This window comes from Vicugna pacos, unplaced genomic scaffold (assembly GCF_048564905.1).
Source record: "Vicugna pacos unplaced genomic scaffold, VicPac4 scaffold_65, whole genome shotgun sequence".
NCBI lineage: Eukaryota > Metazoa > Chordata > Mammalia > Artiodactyla > Camelidae > Vicugna > Vicugna pacos.
The window spans coordinates 1,895,930-1,919,604 of NW_027328746.1; the positions used below are offsets into that span (position 1 = coordinate 1,895,930).

At 38.1% G+C, this 23,675-nt stretch overlaps 1 pseudogene; it reads right to left on the reverse strand.

Annotated features, from left to right (window-relative positions):
• Positions 1-10,515: 10,515 nt before the first annotated feature.
• Positions 10,516-11,358, reverse strand: LOC102533001 (translationally-controlled tumor protein pseudogene; annotated as a pseudogene).
• Positions 11,359-23,675: the final 12,317 nt, after the last annotated feature.

The window sequence follows — 23,675 nt, forward strand, 5'->3', positions numbered from 1 at the left end:
GAGAGGGGGAGACCCAGCCAATGAGCACTATTCCTTCTTTGCCACTCCCTCCCTGTGGGACCAGTCCCACACTGTTTTGCTTTTTCTTCTTTCTTTTTTCCTTTTCTCCTACCAGATTCGTGGCTCCTTTGTCTTTTGAACAAGCCGATTTTCTGTCAGTGTTCAGCTGGTGCTCTGGTTGGCTGAATGGGTCCTTGGATGTAAGTTTTGGTGTATTTGTTGGAGAGGGTGAGCTATGAGCATCCTTCTACTTGGTCATCTTGGCCTATCCCCAGTTTGGATTGTTAATATGAGAAGTTTCTCTTTTGTTGAAGAAGGCTTGTATTGCTATAAACTTCCCTCTTAGATCTGCTTTTGCTGTATCCCATAGATTTTAGAAAGTCGTGTTTCCATCTTAATTTGACTCAAGGTATTTCTGGGGTTTTTTCTTGATTTCATCAACAACCCATTGTTTTTAGTAGCATGTTGTTTAGTCCTTTTATGTTTTCTATTTTTCTTTTCGCTTTCTGTACTTGATTTCTAGCATCATATCCCTGTGGTCATAAAGATGCTTGATATAATTCCCATCCTCTACAAATTTTTCTAGGCTTGTATTTTGGCTTAGCATTTGATCTCTCCTGAAGCATATAACATGTGTGCTTGAAAAGTATGTGTATTTTTCTATTTTTGTTATGTAATGTCTTATACATATCAATTAAGACCAAGTGGCCAATTCTGTCATTGCCTTATTGATATTGTCTAGAGGTTCTTTTAATTGATTTTAGCAGGGTGGTAAAGTCCCATATTAATGTATTATTGTCAATTTCTGCCTCAATGTTCAGCAGTATTTGCTTTAAATATATGGGTGCTCCTGTATTTAGTGCATATGTGTTAGTATGTTTAATATACTGTTCTTCTATTCATTCCTTTACCATTATATAATGTACTTCTTTGTATTTTGTCATAGGTTTTCTTCTAAAGTCTATTTTGTCTGATATCAATTTGACACACCTGCTTTCTTGTCATACATTTGCATGAAATATCTTTGTCCATCCCCTCATTTTCAGTCTCTGTGTGTATTTAGACCTGAAGTGAGTCTCCTGCTGGTTGCATATTGAAGGGTCATATTTCTTTATCTAATCAGACATCCTCTGTCTTTCAATCGCAACAATTATTCCATTCACATTTAAAGTAATTATTGACAGGAATGTACTTATTGCCATTTTAATCTTTATTTTCCAGTTGTTTTTTATAGTTCTTTGTTCATTTCTTATACTTTTTTTTCCTTTTGTGATTTGATGATTTCTTTTTGTAATATGCTTCAGTTCTTTTCTTTTTGGTTTTTGTGAGTCTATTGCATGTTTTAGATTTGTGATTACCATGGAGTACAAGTATGTTGACCCATAACTATATCTACTTGGTTTAAACTGATAGTCATTCAAGTTCAAACTCATTCTAAAAGATCTACAGTTTTATACTCTCCTCCCCCACATTGTGCGATTTTGATGTCCTATTTTACATCTTCATGCTTATTCTTCTACTATTTGTTGTAGTTACAATAATTTTTTACGATTTTTTTTATTGTTTGTTAGTCTGCATAATGGCTTATTTAAGCGACCTTGAATTCCTACTATATGTTTGCCTTTCCTATTGAAATTTTTCCTTCCCTATAGATTCTTGCTTCTCTATTTAGAGAAGACTTTTAAATATTTCTTTTAGTGTGGTTTTAGGATTGTTAAATTGTTTTAGTTTTTGCTTGTATGAGAAATTCTTTCTCTCTCTTATTCTAAATGAGAATCCTGCATGACAGAATATCTTAGGCTGCAGGTGTTTCCTTTTAAGTATTTTAAGTATATTATGCCACTCCCTTCTGCTCTGAAAAGTTTTGCAGGGAAATCAGCTGATAGCCTTATGGGGACTCCCTTGTAACTGACTCTCTGTTTTTGTCTTGCTACCTTTAGAATCTTCTCTTTATCCTTATATTTCACCATTTTAATTGTGCTATGTCTTAGTGTGGTTCTGTCAGGGTTCACTTGTTTGAGATCCTCTATGTTTCCTGCATCTGGATATCTGTTTCCTTCTTTAGATCTCGGAATTTTTCAGCCATAATGTCTTCAAATACATTTTTGTCCTTCTTCTCTCTTCTCCTTCTGGAGCCCTATTATGCATCAGTTTGCAGATTTTCTATTATCTTATCGGTCTCATATGTTGCTTTCATTTGTCTTCCTGTTTGCTTTTCTGATTGTGTGGTTTCCACTATTCTATCTTCCAGGTAATTTATTCATTCTCTTTGTCATTTACTCTATTTATTGCTTCTAGATTGCTTTTTAAGTTGGAAATTGAATTGTCTATTTTTGATTCAATTATTTTTATATTCACAACCTTTTGTAAATCAGTTGGCATTTTTATTGCTTATCTATTATCTATTTTTGATTGGTTCACCATTATAATTTCTTTTTCTTTTTACAGTTATCTACATTTATATTAGTAATATTTACCAATTCAGTTAGTAATTTTATTACTAACTTTTTGAACTCAAGGTCTGGTAGACTAGTGAGCTCAGTTTCATGGTTCTTTCAAGGATTTTCTCTTGTTCTTTTAATTGAAAGTAGTTCCTCTACATTTTTATTTTATGCAACTTTCTCCATCTCAATTAACTTAGGAGAAACTGTTATCTACTGTGGTCTTTAAGAGGTGTGTTTAAGTAGGAGCATCCCTTTGTAGACTGTGTGTGTCCAATGTCTTTCATGAGAGGGCTGGTTTGAAATGGATGCCAGCCACAACTTTACTTGGGGTGTGCTGACCATTATCACCTTGAGGGGCTGCTGTTGGTGTTGTGAGATCTAAGGCCTGTGCTGGGTGTGAGAGGATTTCCTCTCTGCTCCATGTGTCTGCTGCTATCATGTCAAGATTTGAGTCTGCTCCCCAGGTTTTGGGGTAGAAGCCCTGAAGGCCAGACTTGATTAGGGTCCATTGCCCTTGAATGTGTGACCATCCAATACAGGGCATTGCTGAAACAATTGAGGCCCATGCCCCCACAGTTGACTGATGCACTGCCTGTATAGAAATGCCTGGGTGACTGCTCAGACACAGTCCAAGATCGTATCCCTTCCTCTGTTACATTCACTCCAAATCCAGTTTAAGTCTGTGGCATGGAGTGGGCAGCGCTTGAGCATCTGTTAGACTGGGGCTGGGGGTCAAGGTATTGTGGCTGCAGGAAATGAGGGGCTACACTGCCATCAGAGATCTGGGTTTCCTCTGTGGCAGTCTTCTCCCAGTACCTGTCTGCCCCAGATCCAGTGCTGAGCAGCACTGTGTAGTGGGCAGGACCAGACTGCTCTCTGTCAGCTGGGAGACAAGCCTCAGCATGCTCCTATGGGGCCAACTTCGTGAGTGCTGACAATATCCATATTCGCTTTACCTGGTCCACACCCCAGGCCCCCAGGATGTTTCTGCATAGCTGAATTGAGTCTTCTTCAAGGGCCTATGTGCCTCAGATCTAGCACTAAGCTGTGGTGTGGAGTGAGCAGGGCAGGAGGCTTCACCCCATTCAGATTGGGGAGTGTGTCTAGGCAGCAGCTACCAATGTACATCTCTCTCTGCCCTGAATTTTGAATTTTGGCAAGCCAGCATGTATGCACTCATTGTGGGAAAAGTCTAGACTACTCCAGCCCTTAAACTGCACATATGATGAAGGGACTTAATAAAAAATGAATGGGATCTAATTAAACTTAAAAGCTTTTGCACAGCAAAGGAAACCATCAAGGAAATGAAAAGACAATCTACTGAATGGAAGAAAATATTTTCAAGTGATATATACAATAAGAGATTAATAACAGCTCATATGACTCAACATGAAAAAAAAAACAATTAAAAAATGGGTAGAAGGCCTGAATAGACATTTTTCTAAAAAGGAAATGCAGATGTCCAACAGGCACATGAAAAGATGATCATCCATAATCATGAGGGAAATGTAAATCAAAATCACAGTAAGATATCACACCTGCCAGAATGGCTATACTCAGAAAGAACACAAATAACAAATGTTGTCAAGGACATGGAGAAAAGGGAACCTTCATACACTGTTGGTGGGAACATAAATCGGCACAACCACTGTGTAAAACAGTAGAGGTTTCTAAAAATCCCTGATAATATAACTACTATGACCCAGCAATTTCACTCCTGGGTATGTATCTCAAAAACGCAAAAACACTAATTAGAAAAGATACATGCACCTCAATGTCTCTAGCAGCATTATTTATGATTGACAAGCTACAGAAGCAACCTAAGTGTCCATCAACACATGAATGGATAAAGATGTGAGATATATATATATATATATTATATATTATATTCCTCAGAGATTAAAAATAATGAAAATTTGCCATTTGTAACAGCATGGATGGACTTGAAGTGTATTATGCTAAGCGAAATAAGTCAGACAAAGACAAATACTGTATATCACTTATATATAATCTAAAATATACCAAAAAAGCTAGTGAACAGAACAAAAAGAAGCATACTCAGAGATATAGAGACAAACTAGTTGTTACCTGTAGGGAGAGGCAAACATAAAGGTAGGTGATTAAGAGATACAAACTATTATTTATTAAATAAGCTACAAACTGTACAATATATTGTACAACACAAAGAATATAATCAATATTTCATAATAAGTATAAATGGAGTATGACCTTTAAAATTGTGAAGCACTGTGTCTTACACCTGTAACAAATATAATCTTGTACATCAACTATACTTCAATAAAAAAGAAGTATGAAAAACTGGAAAAAATAATTATTGATTAGTGTGTACTTATAGCCATTTTATCACTTGTTTTCCAGTTGTTTTTGTAGTCCTTCTCTCTTCATTTCTTCTTATTCTTGTTTCTACCATTGTGATTTGATCATTTCCTTTAGTAGTATGCTAGATTTGCTGTCATTTTGGTTTTCACTCATGTGTTGTAGGTTTCTGATTTGTGGTTACCATGGGGTACATATATGTTCACCCATAATTATATATACTTGTTTAAACAGTAGTCATTTAAGTTCAAATATATTCTAAAAGGTCTACACTTTTATTCCCCTCCCCCACATTTTGTCATTTTGTTGTCGTATTTTATGTCTTCATGCTTATCTCTTAACTGTTTATTGTAGTTATATTTGATTTTACAAATTTTTGCCTTTTAATCTACATACTGGCTTATTTAAATAATCTTTAATCCTTACTATGTATCTGCCTTTTCTAGTGGGATTTTCTCTTCCTTATATATTTTTACTTATTTTCCATTAGAGAAGACCCTTAAACATTTCTTTTAGGGTATGCTTAATATCAATGGATTTTTTAAGTTTTTGCTTGTCCCTAAAGTTTTTTAAAAAAAAATCTCTCCTTCTATTCTAAATGTTAATCTTGCTGGGTAGAGTATCCTAGATTGTATACATTTATCTTTCATCATTTTGAATATGTCATGCCACTCCATTCTGGCCTGCACAGTTTCTGCAGAGAAATCAGCTAATAGCCTTTGGGGATTCCCTTGTACATGACTCTTTGTTTTTATCTTGCTACTTTCAGAATCTTCTCTTTATCCTTAAGTTTAACCATTTTAGGAATGATATATCTTAGTATCAGTCTGTTTGTGTTCATCTTGTTTGGACGCTCTGTGTTTTCTGTACCTGGACATCTGTTTCCTTCTTTAGGTTTGGGAATTTTTTAGCCATAATTTCTTCAAGAATATTTTGATCCCCTTCTCTTTCTCTTCTTTTTCTGGAACTCCTATACTGTGAATGTTGGCATGCCTTATATTATTCTGGAGATCTTATAGATATCTTTTATTTTTTTCCATTTGCCTTTCTGATTGTGTGATTTCCATTGTTCTATCTTCCAGGTCAATCATTTATGATTTCTTCTGTATCACTTAGTATGTTATTACTTCTAGTGTGTATTTTATCTTTGATATTGAATTCTCTATTTTTGATTGTCTTTTTTTATACTTTTCAGTTTCTTGTTAGAATGATCAGTGTTTAGATCAATTAATTTCCCTAATTCAGTTCCTTAAGTCAGTAAACATTTTATTAACAGTATTTTTAATTCTTTACCTGTTACATTGCTTATTTATGTTTTATAATTTATTTTTTCAGGGGTTTTCTCTTCCTCTTTCGATTGAGAGTAGCTCCTCTAACTTTTCATTTTACTCAACTTTCTCTGCCTCTGTGAATTTAGGTGAAACTATTATCACTATTGTGGTCTTGAAAGGGTGTTCTTAATGAAAACATTACTATGCAGACTATCTGTGTCAATGATTTTTGTGGGAGGGCTGGAATTGGTGTGGATGCCAGTAACATTTTTCCTCATGGTGTACTGGCAGAAGCTATCACCTTGTTGGGGGGTGGCTCAAGATGGAGGAACTAAAGCCTATGCAGGCTGTGAGACAGGACTTCATCTCTGCTCAGTGGCCATCACTGCCCTGTCATGGGTGGGGTCTTATCCCAAGTTGCTTAAGTGGAAACTTTGAGGTTTGGGCTCTCATTGGCTCTGTTCCCTTTAATTGTGTGTTTTTCCTCTCCCTTCCCCAGGATCTTTGCCTCAAAGAAGGGGAGAGTTGAAGTAAGTGGTACTGTGTGCCTATAGAGGTCTGATGCTTTGCCCGTGTAGGCATTTGTGCCTCTGCTCAGATGCAGCCCACAATCATGTCTTTTTCCCAGTTGTTGCTGCCCACTTGTAGCCAAGTACAGCCCTCCTCATTTTTTATGGCTCTGAAGTCGTATTTCACGTTTCTAAATTTTGTGTATTTTCTTACTGTAGTTATAGCTGATTATACTACTTTTGTGTTAAACTTCATGCTAGATTCATAAAGCCACTGATCCATTATATTTGCTGCATAATTGACTTTACCAGTGAGAATACTTTTCATATATATTTTAAAATTTTTAGTTATGGCCTTTTCTGCTTAAAGTTGTTAATTTAACATTTGTTGTGAGACTGGTTTTAGTGGTGATACTTTTTTTTTCTGGTTTTTGATTGCTTGGGAAACTCTTTATCTTTCCTTCAATTCTGAATGATAACCTTACCAGACAGAGTAATCTTGATAGCAAGATTTTTCTTTTCAGCACTTTGAATACATCATGCTATTCTCTCCTGGCCTGCAATGTTTCCGCTGAAAAATCCAGTGATTGTCTTATGGGAACTCCCCTATATGTAAATAGTTGTTCCTTTCTTGTTGCTTTTGAAATTTTCTCCTTATCTTTAACTTTTGACATTTTAATTATAATGAGCCTTGATGTGGATATCTTTAGGTTCATCTTGGTTGTGACTCCCTGTGCATCCTGGATCTCAATGCTTGCTTCCTTCCCTAAGTTAAGAAACTTTTCAGCCATTGATTCTTCTAGTAAGTTTTCTGCCCCTTATTCTCATTCTTTGCCTTCTGGGATCCCTTCTATGCAAATAATTATATGCTTGATAGTCCCAGAAGTCCTTTAAGCTACTTTTATTTTTAATTTTTTTTTGGCTCTTCTGATTAGGTGATTTTCACTACCCTGTCTTTCAGATCAGTGATCTGATCCTCTGTTGATTCTCACTACTGTATTTTTCATTTCAGTTATTGTAGTCTTCATTTCTGATTGGCTCTTTCTTGTATTTTATAACTCTTTGTTGACGTTCTCACTGTGTTCATTCATTCTTCTCCTAAGTTTAGTGAGCAGCTTTATGACCATTATTGTGAAAGCTTTATTGAGTAGATTCTCTCTCTCTGTATCATTAAGGCATTTTTCTGTGTGTTTTCTTATTCTTTTGTTTGGAACATATTTCTCTGTTTCCTCAGTTTGCTTGGCTCTCTGTGTAGGTTTCTGTGTATTAGGCAAAAGTGCTAGCTTTCTCAGTCTTGAATGGAAACTCTTGTGTAGGTTCTGATCCTTCTCATTCAACTCTGCTCTAGCTCTTGGCTGTCTTTCAAATTATTGTGGTTTCTTATACTGCCTGGTTTATTCTTGATATGGCCCTGTTGTTGAGGGAGTGCCAAGACCTGTCAGTATTCCAAGGGGAGGAATCTCATTTAGCACATAGTTTCTAGCTGATTGGATGCCAGACCCTTTGACAGCAGATTTTAATGTAGATATATACAGTCCTTTGGGGCTAAAATTATAACCTCTGCTGGCCTCCAGACCAGGAGATCTGGAGATGTCCCCTCGATGATAGTTGCAAAAATCAGAGCTCCTGATGAATGTATAAGCTTCTTTCTTGAGACTCTGTTTGAACTGTGGCAAGGCAAAAGGTGTGTGCAAGAATACTCTCTCCTGCTTATGTTCCCTGAGAACACCTCCTTAGTCTCTATCTGTATGGAGAACTTGAAACCTGCCACTCAGAGTGAAGCTCCAATCTATGCAAATAGATCTTTTCCACAGGATGACTGGCGATGTGTTTTAGTCTGCTCTCTGTGTAGTCCCCTGGGGATTACAAGGCCCTGGGGATTCTGGGCCTGCCAAGGATATTTTTTTGATTTTTATAGCCCTGTGAAGCTCAGGAATGCAAGCCCCCTTGGTCACCAGAGCCAGGAAATCTTAAGGTTTCAATTGTGTGGACTGCATGTGTCTGCTGGCTTTAGCTAGGCATCTGGAGTCTGTAGGGGACAGAGCTAGCTCTCTTGCTTCAGGAAGGCAGTAGGAAAATAACTTGACTGAATATAACTGTAGGCTTCAGCAATGCAGCACCAGAGTGCTTTGTCTCTGCACTCACGTTGAAATTAGGCTGGGAGCAGGATAATGACATATTGTTCTGGTTTGTCAGCCACAGCCGGGGGAAAAGGAATACAAAATTGGCTTTAGGCTGGCAGAAGTATAACACCACAACTGCTTGCACTTGGAAGCTACAGGCAGGGGTAGGTGGGTGTTGCATCTGTTCATACTCACAGACTTTATCTAGGGAGCAAGATAATGCCATGATTGTGCCTGCCTACCCCAATGAATGAACAGGAGATTGTTTCAACTGCTGAAACTTTTCAGTTTCAGTAATGCAGCAGGCCAGTGCTGTCATTGCTTGCCCATTCATATGAGTTCACCTTTCTGTGCTTGTAGGCTAGGTAGGGAATGCAACGATGGTGTCTGCCAGTGCCTCCATCTCCGGGGACCGTTTCCACTGTCCCTTGCCCTTCTATCTCATGCTTTTAGATTCAGAAATATCTCTTCTTCACATATAGTCTCATCACTTTTGACATTGCTTGTAATCTCACTGGGTCTCAGGTCAAGTGAAACTGCACATGAATCTTTTTTAGATAGCAGTCTTAGTTTCCTATTGCACTTTGAGACCCTTGAACATTAGCCACATCGTTTTTCTAGGTCAGACATTAGGGGAGCCTGTCTTTCAGGTGTAGATCTCAAGGGCAGGGGTGCCTGATGTGAGGCACTAACCCCCAGTTCTTCTGGGAGAAAAGAACCTATCTGGTGAGATCCCTCCCTATTGTGTGCTACCATGCCAGGTGTGACTTTCTTAGTAAGAGTGTTTCTCTGCTTCTCATAGTCATCTCGATGTGATCCTTTTTATTTATTTATTTATTTTCAATTTTTTTGTGGAGCATGTGTTCAGCTAGTTCTCAGATTCTTTTCAAAAGGAATTGATCCAGATGGAGTTGTATAATTGTTGTGTCCCCAGGAGGACTTAAGTTCAAACTCTTCCTATGTCACCATCCTCAACCTTCTGATAAATCATTTCCCTTTGTTGCTTTCAAGATTCTATCCTTATCTTTGGATTTTGATGGCTTCATTATAACGTGTCTTAGTGTGGGTCTCTTTGGGGTTTTCTACCTAGAGTTCATTGAGATCCCTTTTTTTTAACATTTTTTATTGATTTATAATCATTTTACAACGTTGTGTCAAATACCAGTGTTCAGCACAATTTTTCAGTCATACATGGACATATACACACTCATTGTCACATTTTTTTCTCAGTGAGCTACCATAACATTTTGTGTATATTTCCCTGTGCTATACAGTATAATCTTGTTTATCTATTCTACAATTTTGAAATCCCAGTCTATCCCTTCCCACCCTATATTCATTTCTTCCCTCAAATTTGAGAAGTTATTGGCCATTATTTTTTCAAATAAGCTCCCTAGTATTCTTCTTCCTCTTCTCTTTCTGGAATTCCCATAATGCATGTGTTAGTCTGTTTAATTGCTTCCAACATGTTCCTCAGGCTTTGATAACTTTTCTTCATTTTTTCACCTCATACTCATTAATTTTAAGTGAACTTGTTATCAAATTCACAGACTCTTTCTTCTGCCTCTTTGAGTCTGTGAATCTTTCAATTCGTTATTGTATTTTTCACATCCAGAATTTCTGTTTGGCTCTTTCCTATAATTTCTCTTTGTTGACATTCTCACTTGATTTATATGTCATTTTCCTGGTTTCCTTTAGTTCTTTCTCCATATTTTCCTTTATATTAAGACTGTTGTTTTAAAGTTATTGCATAGTAAGTATGAAACATGTGTTTCCTTAGGGTTAGCTTCTGGAGGTTTATTCCTTTGAGTTGGCTGTATTTCCTTAAATCTTTTTTTTTTGAATTTAAATGCATTTTATTTTTAGACAACCTACACATGTTTTTTTTCTCAAAAACAATGCCTCCGCTCCAAATAAATCAACATCAAAATAAATGAAGCTCAAGATGGCATCAGTTCCATTTGTCTTTTAAGTCCTGGTGTTGTGTGGATGAAAGCAGTGGCCAGCCAGTTATGACAACAGGTGATAGATCCAAAGTAACAGCCAAATTTGTTAACATTTTTCCATTTCTAAACCATCCTTAAAGAAAATCATATATGGGGTCACACCATCCTCACGGTAGTGCAGCAAAGCCACCATGCCATCTGGATTCATGTTTTCACCAACAAAGAACTGATAGTTTTTGAAATTAGCAAGGATGTGCTTGATTTGTTCTGCAGCCCCTGTCATAAAAGGTTTTACTCTTTCTGGTCTCTGTTCTTCAAGTTTCCCTTTGATTGACTTCATGTAATCTTTGATGTACTTCTTGTAGGCTTCTTTTGTGAAGCTGGTTCCCTGCAAGTGATGGTTCATGACAATATCGACACCAGTGATTACTGTGCTTTCGGTACCTTCGCCCTCGGGGCCTTCAGCGGAGGCATTTCCACCAATGAGCGAGTCATCAATGTTACCCTCTGTCCTACTGACCATCTTCCCCTCCACCTCCAGACACAGCCCGTCCGCGACCTCCCGGATCTTGTAGATGTCGGAGAACATCTCATCATGGCTGATGAGGTCCCGGTAGATGATCATGATGGCGGCTGGAGGGACACGACAGCGGCTCTAGCTTAGCTGGAGCTCTGAGCGAGCGCGGTGCGGCCGGAGCGGCGCTCGGGGGGAGGGGGGAGCAGGCGGAAAAGCCGTATTTCCTTAAATCTTCATATGCCTTGTGCTATTTGTTAAAAAATGGTCATTTAAACAAACAATCGTCTCTCCCAGTCTTCGCACACTGGCTCTGTGCAGGGAAAGAACTTCATTCATCAGCCTGGATTGAAGGCTTAAGGTCTTCTCAGGCTTTTTTCTGGGCATACATCTTCCCTGGACTTCTGCATACCCTTTTTCTCTAGTTCTCCCTCATATGCTGCTACTTTTAAGTGTCTTAATTTCCCTAAGAGTGTCACTTCTCCTTTTACTTGGAGGCCTATGTAATTGTATTCCTCTATGTATAACCTCTTACCCTCAGATGTCCACAGGTCTGTATTCCTCCTGCAGCTTGATGTCCATCACATGCTCAGTGCCCACCACTGCTTTCAATGGTTTCTAACCTGATATCCAAACTATATTTCTTTTTCCTTCTCAACTCCAAGTCAGGAAAAGTAGAAACCAGTCCCTTAGGCATCTCCTAAACATGGCAGAGTGTTGCAAACAAAAAAAAGTAATACTATTTTCTTTTCATCTTGCGGGAGGAACAAAGAATTATACAACTTCCTCCTTACTTCGGCAAACTGCCCTGGAAAAGGGGAAGTGAAGGAAGGGCGAGTAAGAGTGTTAAGAAATTTCCTAACATTTTGAGAGTGGCTGTTTTTATCCTGGACATATGCTTGGTTGTAGCAGATACTTGACTAGTTTCTAAAGCTACCATAGAGCTCTTACAGTCTTTCTGTTATTTGCTTGATGTTTCTGTGGGGGGGATTGGGGTTGGAGCTTCATAGTCTGCCATTTGCTGTCACCTTTACACAACTTTTAATTTTATTTTTTACCTGTAGTTCTGTACTCATTTATAATCCTACTATTGTTTATTTGTGACTTACCTCCTTTTTATTAAAAAATAAACAAATTTGTACTGTGTTGAATGCTTAGCTATCTAATTTTCAGCTTTTCTCTCCTAATATAACCATTTAAGTCTAAAGATGTCCCTCTAAGTATCATTCTAAGAGCATCACAAAAGTTTTGGTATGTAGTGTTTCCATTTTTATTCTATACAAATTCTTTTCTATTACTAGCATTATTTATTCTTTGATCTTTTTATTACTTGTGCCTTAAAATTTTCAAATTCATGAGGTTTTTAAAAGTTATCTTTTTGGATTACCAATTTAATTAATTTAAATTGCTCTCTTGCTTGCCCTTGCCCCACTTCCCCACTTCCAGTGCAGTTTGGCACAGCAAGGAGGAAGTTGCATAATCCTTTATTCCTCCCTCAAGATGAAAAGAAAATAGTATTACTTTCTTTGCACCACTCTGCCATGTTCAAGAGATGCCTAAGGGACTGATTTCTATTTTTCCTGACTCGGCGTCCAGAAGGAAAAAGAAATATAGTTTGGATATCAGGTTGGAAGACACTGAAAGCATGAACAGGAAACATAGTCTGTATAATGCTAATATTTAAACTTTTGTTTATATTTGCTTTATGGAGTACGTAAACCAAATTTTTGTAACTACTTAATATGTACTTGTGGAGGCTATATTTACTAGGTGGAGAGTTTTATATTTCCAATTAATCTGCCATTGTGCATATCAATTATATCCTTAGAAATTTTGTGCTTAGTTTTTCAATAGTGCTTTTTACATTTTGAGTCTGTATTGCTAGGAACATACAGATTCAGAACTGTAAAACATACATATATATATATATATATATATATATATACACACACACACACACACATACATACATATATAAAACAATCAGGTATTGAGACTCAATCTCTAATAAAATTTTTATTTTAAAATTTCTTTTGAAATTAATATTGCTATGCTAGCATTCTTTTGGTGAATACAATCTTGTTATAACCTTTTCTCTCCATTTATATCTCATTATGGTTTAGGAAAATCTTTCCAAAAGAGAAGACAGAAAACATTATTACTTTGTCCAACTGGATAATTTCTATTTTAACTAGTGATTTTAGTTTATTTTCATTAGTTGGTTATATTATCTTTCTTTTTACTTCTTCATTTTCCACTCTTTTTTTTTCTTTTTGCCTTCTTTTTGCATTGCATTTTTACACTATTTTCCCTTCTGCTATTGCACTTTGTACACTTTGTTTTAGGGATTGCTCTTAAATTTTTAAGGTGCATACTTGACTACTCTAAATTTAATCAATATATCAACCTTTATCCAGAACAATAAAATAATTATAGAATACTATAATCCTGCCCACATTCTATTGTCTTGCATATTAGTGCTAAGAGTTTATTTTTGCTTTGATTTTTAAACCTCAGATTAGACTTAATTATAACTTTGTATATCAGTTTTTTTCTTTGTTGTTGCTTTGGGATTTATGCATATGTTTAACAGTTTCCTGGCTCAACTTCTTTTCAAATAGACTCTGTCCTATAAAGGTATATTTAGACCATTCACATTTAAAGTAATTATTGATGCAGTTGAATGAATGCATATCGTATTTGTGACTGTTTTGCATTTACTGCCCAATTCTATTTTATTTTATTATTTTTTTCCCATTTATTTACTGTCTTCTCTGGTTTTAACTGAACATTTTATATGATTCTCCTTTTCCCTCCTATCAGCAAATTAGTTATATTTCCTTTTATTTGTTATTTTAGTGTTTTCCCTAGAGTTTTCAACATACATTTACAATTAATACATCAGCTTTCAAATAATATACTACTTCACAGATAGTACAGGTAGTTACCTTAAATAAAATAATTCCAATTTCCTTGCTGTTCCTTACAACATGTTTGTTATTCATTTAGCTTATTAATAAGCTATAATTATCCAGTCTATAGTTGCTACTATTATTTTGAACTATCTTATCCAGTAAATAAATTAAAAATAAGAAAAATAGAGAGAGGGGTAATGATGGCTGAGTTAGAGGACAGGAAGTCAGCTCCCTCCACTAACACATAAAAAATACATCTATATGTGGAACTATTTTAACCAAAAAACTAACTGGCACAGCAATCAGGCAAGAAAAAGAAGTAAAAGGGATCCAAATTGGAAAAGAAGAGGTAAAACTGTCACTATATGCAGATGACATGAGTATATATAGAAAACCCTAAAAGTTCCACACAAAAACTACTAGCGCTAATAAAAGAATTCAGCAAGGTAGCAGGATACAAGATTAAGGTACAAAAATAATCAGTTGCATTTCTTTACACTAATGATGAATCAACAGGAAAAGAAAGTAAAGAAACAATCCCTTTTAAAATACCACTCAAAGTAATAAAATACCTAGGAATAAATCTAACCAAGGAGGTGAAAGACTTATACATGGAGAACTACAAAACACTGATTAAGGAAATCAAAGAAGACTTAAAAAATGGAAATAAAGCCCATGCTCCTGGATTGGAAGAATCAATATTGTTAAAATGGACATACTGCCCAAGGCAATCTATAGATTTAATGCAGTCCTTATCAAATTACCCAGGACATGTTTCACAGAACTAGAACAAATGATATTAAAATTACATGGAATCACAAAAGACTCAGAAATGCCAGAGCGTTACTGAAGAAAAAGAATGAGGCTGGAGGAATAACTCTCCCAGACTTCAGAAAATACTACAGAGCTACAGTCATCAAGACAGCATGGTATTGGTACAGAAACAGATGTATGAATCAATGGAACAGAACAGAATTCCAAGAAATGAACCCACAAACTTTTGGTCAACTCATCTTCGACAAAGGAGGCAAGAATATACAATGGAATAAAGACATTCTCTTCAGCAAATGGTGTTGGGAAAACTGGACAGCAGCATGTAAAACAATGAAGTTAAAATACTCCCTCACACCATACACAAAAAAAATCAAAATGGTTTAATGATTTAAACATAAGACAAGATACAATAAGCCTCCTAGAAGAAAACATGGGCAAAATATTATTTCACATACATCTCAGCAATGTTCTCCTCAGGCAGTCATCCCAAGTAATAAAAATAAAAGCAAGAATAAACAAATGGTGCCCAATTAAACTTACAAGCTTTTGCACAGCAAAGGAAACCATAGGCAAAACAAAATGAGAACCTACAGAATGGGAGAAAATATTTGAAAGATGAAACTGGCAAGGGCTTGATTTCCAGAATATATAAACAGCTCATATGACTTAATAAGAAAAATGTAAACAACCCAATCCAAAAATGGGCAGAAGACCTAAACAAGCAATTCTCCAATGAAGACAAATGAATGACCAATAGACACATGAAAAAATGCTCAATATCACTAATTATCAGAGAAATGCAAATCAAAACTACAGTGAGGTATCACCTCACACCAGTCAGAATGACTGTCATTCAAAAGTCCACAAATGATAAATGATGGAGAGGTTGTGGAGAAAAGGGAACTCTCCTACACTGCTGGTGGGAATGCAGTTTGGTGCAGTCACTGTGGAAAACAATATGGAGATTCCTCAAAAGACTAAATATAGACTTACCATATGACCCAGCAATCCCACTCCTGGGCATATATCCAGAGAGAACCCTAATTCAAAAAGATACTTGCAGACTCATAGACATAGAATACAAACTTGTGGTTGCCAAGGGGGCGGGGGTGGGAAGAGATAGACTGGGACTTCAAAATTTGTAGATAATGACAGGCATATGCAGAATAGATAAACAAGACTATACTGTATAACAAGATTATACTGTATAGCACAGGGAAATATATACAAGATCTTATGTTAGCTCACAGAGAAAAAATTGTGAGAATGAATATATATATATGTTCATGTATAATTGAAAAATTGGGCTCTGCACTGGAATTTGACACAACATTGTAAAATTATAAATTAATAAAATGTTAAAAAAAATTATACTGAAAAAAATTATACTGTATAGCACAGGGAAATATATACAAGATCTTGTGGTAGCTGACAGCAAACAAAAAAAATGTGACAATGAATATATGTATGTTCATATATAGCTGAAAAATTGTGCTCTACACTGGAATTTGACACAACATTGTAAAATGACTATAACTCATTAAAATATATTTTAAAAAGATACTTGCACCCCAATATTCATAGAAGCACTATTTACAATATCCAAGACATGGAAACAACCTAAATGTCCATCAACAGATGACTAGATAAAGAAGTAGTGGTATATTTATACAGTGGAATACTGCTCAGCCATAAAAAATGATAAAATAGTGACATTTGCAGCAACATGTATGTCCCTGGAGAATGCTATTCTAAGTTAAGTAAGGCAGAAAGTGAAAGAAAATTACTATATGATATCACTCATATCTGGAATCTGAATAAAAGACAAGTGAACTTATGTATAAAACAGAAACAGAGAGACATAGAATACAGACTTTTGATTGCCAGAGGGGAGGGAGATGGGAAAGGACAAACTTGAAGTTTGAGATTTACAGATACTGACTGGTATATATAAAACAGATAAAGAAGTTTATACTGTATATCACAGGGAAATATATCCAATATTTTGTAGTAGCTCACAGTAAAAAATAATACTAAAATTGATATATATACATTCATGTATGACTGAAGAATTGAGCTGTACAACAGAAATTCACAAAGGATTGTAAACTGACTATAATTCAATACAAAAATTAAAAATATATAAATGGAAATAAAATAAAATTGCATAGCAAAGGAAGCCATAAATAAAACAAAAAAAACAACATACAGAATGAGAGAAACTATGTGACTGACAAAGGCTCAATTTCCAGAATATACACACAGTTCATACAACTTTATAACAAAAAAACCAAACAACCCCATCAAAAAATGGATATAAGTCCTAAACAAACATTTCTCCAGTGAAGACATAATAAAGGCCAATAGGCCAATGAAAAAGTGCTTAGTATCACTAGTTATGAATAAAATGAAAATAAAAACTACAAAGAATTTTTTACAGAAACTACAATCAACTCACACTGGTCAGAATGGCCATGATTAAAAAGTCCACAAATAATAAATGCTGGAGATGGTGTGGAGTAAAGGGAACCCTCCTACATTATTGGCAGGAATGTAGTTTGATACAGCCATTACGGAAAACAGAATGGTGGTTCCTTAAAAACTGAAAATATATTTACCCTAAGATGCAGCAATTCCACTCTTGGACATATATCCAGAAAAAAACCCCTCTAATTTAAAAAGATACATGCACTGTAATATTCATAGCATCACTATTTACAATAGACAAGACATGGAAGCAATCTAAATGTCCATCAACAGATGACTGGATAAAGAAGTTGTGGTATAGATATACAATGGAATACTGCTCGGCCATAACAAAGAATAAGATAATGCCATTTGCAGTAATATGAATGTACTTGGAGATCATCATACTAAGTAAGCCAGAAAGAGAAAGAAGAGTACCATATGATATCACTTATATGTGGAATCTTAAAAAAAAAAAGGACAGAAATGAACTTACATACAAAACAGAAACAGATTTACAAACATAGGAAACAAAATTATGGTTACCAGGGGGGTAAAAGGGGAGTGGGGACATATAAATTGGGAGTTCAGGTTTTGAATATACTACTATGTGTAAAATAGGTAAAGAACAAGATCCTACTATATAGCACAGGGAACTATATTGAATAACTTGTAATAACCTATAATAAAAAAGAATATGGAAAGGAATATATATGAATCACTATGCTGTACACCAGAAATTAACACAATATTTTAAATCAACTATAGTTCAGTAAAAATAAATAAATAAATAAATAAATAAATAAATAAATGCTCATCTAACAATCAGTGCCATTTAATTGGGGCATTTAGACCATTTATATTTAATGTGATTATTGAAAATAATTAGGCTTAAATCTATTTGTTTTCTATTTCATTGGTTCTTCTATTTTTCTTCTTTTTCTGCCTTCTTTTGTAATACTGTTTATGGTCTCATTGTAGTTTTAATCTCTACAAGTTTGATTTGAATTTTAAAAATATCATTCATGTTTATATATAATCCATTGAACATTTGGCTATGTATAGACATAAAATTTGTAACTATTTTTCATGACATTTCTACTAATTCTAGCATAAGTGTCTGTTTTGGGTCAGTTTGATTGATTAATTTTTCTTTTCTTATGGGTCATATTTCATTGCTTCTTTTTATTTCTAAAACCTCCTCATTGAATGCCTAACATTGTGAAGTTTACCTTGCTGGATATTTTTATATTTCTTTAGATTTTCTTGGGCTTTGTTCCAGGACACAGTTAAGTAATGTGGAAATGGTTTGATCCTTTAAGGTCTTACTTGTAAGTTTGTTAGATAGAATGCTAGCAGTGCTCAGTTTAGGGCTAATCATTTTCTACTACTGGGCAAGTCTGTTTAGAATATTGTTTGCCAATTTCCACCACATCATGAGGTTTTCCAGTCCGGTTGGTGAAAATTGACAGTTTTCCTATTGGTACTGAGTGCCAGGCACTGTGTTATCTCTGATTTCTTTTCAGTTGTTAATTCCCCAGGCTCTAGTAATTTTCTCATATATATGTGCTGGTCTGTACTCACCTGGATTCTCAAAGGGAATCCTCTGCAGATCTCCCACATTCTCTCTCTTTGCAGTGTAGTCTGCTCCAGTACTTTTTTTTTCTGTGAAATCTAGCTTCCTTTGTCTTCCTGGATGCTCAGCTCCATCTCCTCAACTCAGAAATTTCTCTGTTTTTCTTGCTCCCCCCTTCCCAACCAGCCCCCAGAGCTAGAGTGTCAAGACACTCTTCCAAGGCATATGCTCAGAGCACCATAGAGATAACGTTGTTTGTCTCTATCTTCTCAGGAATCATTGTCCTTTGTTGCTTGATATTCAGTGTCTTGAAAACTTGTTCCATGTATTTTGTTTATTTTGGGGATGTTTAAGGCATCCCATTCTGTCTGAACCTTGGTTCTGAACATCAAGTGACTTTTGTTCTCCAGCAAATTTCAGGGAACCCTGGGAAATACTGGAACTTGGTCTCATGTTACAGAGACTCCCTTCACACCTGAAACTTCTTCCAATGCCCCCAGAATGCATGAGTCACCTCTGCTACCTGAATACAAGAATCAGGAGGTGGCTGAAGCTCTGTTTGGAAATAATAAAGTGAGAAATGTTTCTCTTGCAATCATTTGATATTAAAATTTGATGTCAATGTTGGCATGACCCAGATGAACTTGCAGTGTAGAGATAATACCCTGCGTGCCTAACTAGCTGGCCCCATTAGCACCTGTTGTGTTCAGAGGGGCTGTGGTGGTGGAGGAAATACTAAAGGAACCGTACTGGTTGGCCAAGAGTCCTATAACCACCTCTCACTCTGTTCATGCTGTCTCAGGCATGAATTCAAACATGTCCTCAGAAGAGAGCACTAGAGTCAGCAAGAAGCTAACTTTTTGTCAATGTGAAATGTCTCAAGTGGTGATGAAGTCCCCATCCCTGGAACAGTGCAAGGAGGCATTGAATGATCCCTAGCAGGGATATCATGGGTGAGGCTGAACCAGATAGCACTCTGCCCCTTCCATGTGGCACAGATCCCATGACCATGCTCTGGGAGTGAGAATATGGCCTCATTAATTTGTAAACCCTTGCTCCTTGTTGGAATTATATTTCCATGGGAATGTCAATAAACATCACAGAATTGCATTGGCCCTTGCAGTCCTGTGCAGACAGCACCCTTACCAGGGACTCTGCCCTGTCTTTCTGAGGGGACCAGGCTGTGCTTTATTCAGCCAGTTACATAATTGGTTGCCTTAGATGAGCCACAGTGCTGAGTCACATAGGATAGGAAACTATTTTAAGGTAAAAGTTATGTCTCTGAGATGCTTGGGTTTCTAAATACAACAGACAACTACAAACTGCAAAGGCCTCAAACTCCTTCCCCAAGAAGAGACTACCCAGCCCAACCTGGGTGGTGGCACTGATGGCTTGGTTGGCAGGGAGGTGCATGGAGCAGGCCTGGCTTAACCTATTGTGGGCCCCAGCAAAGGTCCACACTTGAGACCTAGTAAAGACACCTTACCACCTCCATCATCCCTTCCCTTGTTTCTAGTGTGCATGAGAAGATGATGAAGATTTTTCTCCTGCACTGTGGCGGCATGGAAACCACACTGCATTTAGAGATTCCATACCCCAGTTGGCTTGCTTTTTAAATGCTAATATTATAGGGGACAAGTCAGAATTAAGGCAGCAAAAACGCCAGTAAATAGAAGTTAACTGTAGTCAAGGGTTGCTGATGTTTTTCTTCAGGAGTTGCCAGGCCTTGCCTAACTTTCCACCTGACTAGTGCTGTCCTTGAACACCTGGAGTGGGTCCTCTGCATTCTGTTCTATAGATCACCTTCCTGCCCTCTGTGGCTTGTGCACAGAGTGGCAGGCCTGTTTCTGACTGGAAGGGGAATGTGGCATCCACCCGCACTTGCTGTACTCTTGCTGCCGCCCTTCATCAAGCACCTGCTCCTAGCAGCCCTGTCCCTGCCTTGGGCCCAGACACAGCTGGTGCCTGCTGCTTAATATGATGTCCCTCTACCTTCCCACTGAAGACACCTTGTGGAAGTCAGCACTGAATTTCAGGTCCTCAGTGCCTACACCTCACTGGCCTCATCCTCACTGCCCATCCTTGCTGTAGTGATTCAGGACAAGTAGAATACAGCCTTGTCTTCAAGCCTTGGCTTTCCTTACTCAGGAGGCTGACACACAAATGCACTGATAATGACCACACATTAGGCCATTTACTGTGACAAGGGGCAGTAGGTGGTGGCTGAGGGAACCCAGAGGTGGCCTGAGGAGCTGGAGGGCTTCCTGGAGGAGGTGAAGCCAAACATGTGCTACATTCCACATGATCTCTGCTGTCCTTGTGGATGAGTATTCTAGAGAATGATACCTCACTGGGAACTGACCTCTGTCAACTGGGTGGCAATATAAAAGAATGGTGTTAAGTGACAAAATAACATGCTTTGAACACCTGTATCCTGGCCTTGGAGTGTCAGGGTCTAGTTTTCCCTGAGCAGCAGAGACACAGCTAGAGCTGACCATCCAGCGTGCCCTGGCTCCTGTCTTGATCCTCTCTCAAGAACAAGGGACGCTGGTTAATCCATAAACAGTCCCAATTTTCCATCTCCCTGTCCCCAAGCCCTTAGCATTGTGACTAGGCAGCTGTTTCAATCAAGAGGTGGGGTCTTGTTTCCCTGCCTTGAATCTAGTCTGGCTCCATGACTTGCTCTGGCCTCTGGCCAATAGAAGTGGTGGAAAGGACACTGTGCTAGTTCTGGGCATAGGCCCAAGGGACTTTGTGGCCCTTTGTGCCCACCCTCTTGCGACACTGTCACCTCCACGTGCAGAAGCCCAGCTAGCCTCCTGGAATAATGAGAGTTACATAGCCCAGTCACCACCAACCCTGATCTCCTCAGCCAACAGAGAGCCTACAGTCAGCCAACCCTCAGCAGCAGATCGGCCCTGCTGCCTGGTGTTGACCACACATCCTTGAGAGATTGCAGAAGACCTGCCTAGACAGCTAACTACTCAGCTAGTATATGGTTGTAGTCATGAGTTGCTAAATTTTGGAGTGGCTGTTATACAGCAGAAGCTAACTGACACAGGCAGTCCAGAATTCTGAGCATACACAGCTCAGTGCACAGGCTGTGCAATTTATGGGCAGAAGCCTGACTGCAGACAGATGGACTGGCCTTAGGTCTCTTGACTCCTGGCCCTCATCTTAGTTATCATATTCAGGCTCTGTCCTATAGATTGACCTCAGTTTGCACAGTTACAACTAAGATACAGTCTTCCTAGAGGCCCCTGTGCCTAAGCCCTCTGGGCTTTTCTGCTTATTGGCCCTACTCAAAAGCTTTCCAGTGGCTTCCCATGACACTCAGGGTAAAATCCAATCTCTTCACCTAACCCACACAATTTCACTACTCTTGCTCCCTTCTCAGCTTCGTGTCTCCCACTCTCTCACTCCACTGTAGTCACACTAGTCTCCAACCCACAAAACTCAACCCTACCTCAGTGCCTTTGCACATACAGCTGCCTAGGACTAGAATACTCTTCCTTGGTACCCATATGGCTTCTTTCTCACTCCCTTCTGGTCTCTGTTCCAAACTGTTTTATCTAACAGCCTGAGAAGATCATTCCTTGTCAAATGGCACCTGTCACCCTTTACGCCTTCCTCCTGCTTTACTTCTTTTCAGAGCACTTACCACACACCCACACAACAATGCCCATGTTGTGAGAGCTCCAGTGAAAGTCAAAGAGTGTTATAAAGAGAGGGCAAGTTGATGAGAAAGAAGGTCAGGATTTGGTCTTCCAGAGCAGAGAATCAGCTGCCTGAAGCCCAGGTGTCCTGGAGCAGCCTGTCGTCCTCTGCCTGAAAACTATCAATGACACTGTTGGCAGTGACATGCTTCAGCCAATTCTAGGAGTTGGTGTCTTACTCAGCAGCACAAGCCCAGATTTATGGCCATGGCATAAATGCTTACAAGCTTCATGTGGGTGACATATGTTTGTCAAAAATACCTTGACTTGAGGTGGACCTAGAGATCTGTTCCATGAAACATAAGCAGCTCCTTGAAGCAGGAGCAGTCTACCCAGAATCCCCTCTGCCTGAAATACTCTAACCCAATGTTCAAGGTCTTTCTCAGAATTGGTAGAGCTTGCAAAAGAGATAATTTTCTTACTGGAAGTTGAGACTCCTTTATAGCAGGCAGGAATCCCCATAGTGAGTCTGGTATCCTCTGAGGTCAGGGAGGCCTGGGACAGGCCCAGGCTCACCATGGATACACAGCTCAGGAAAAAAATAGCTCTTCTACAATCTGTGAGGGGTGTCAGCCTCCATAGAGACTGGGGTCTCAGATAAGTCACCAGGAGGCATAGCTGGGGGCCTGATTGGAGTCTGGAAGGACCCTGTAGTATTGTGGTGATGATCATGAATTCTAGAGCCAGACAGCCTGAGTTCAAAACCCAGCTCACTTTCTGACCTGCTGAGTGACCCATAGCAAATTAGATAAAGGCTCTGAGCTTCAGCTTCTTCATCTGTAAAATGGGCATAAAAATGTCTTTTAACAAGGTCATGAGAAACCCATGAAATGTTTATTTAGACCAGGGCCTGGAATATCACAAGTGCTGTGGAAGTGAGCTGTTGTCACCTTCATCATTACCATCACAAGGTAAGTGTCTGAGGGACTCCAACAATCTGTCCTTGTGCAAGACTGTTTCAAAACCTGAGCCCTCTTGATTTTATGGGGGAGGGTAAGGGGTGGAACCTGGGAGCCAGACAAGGACCAGGGCAGAGATGATGGGAGGCTGGACCAAGTACTCATGAGTCATGAGTTAGGAAGGG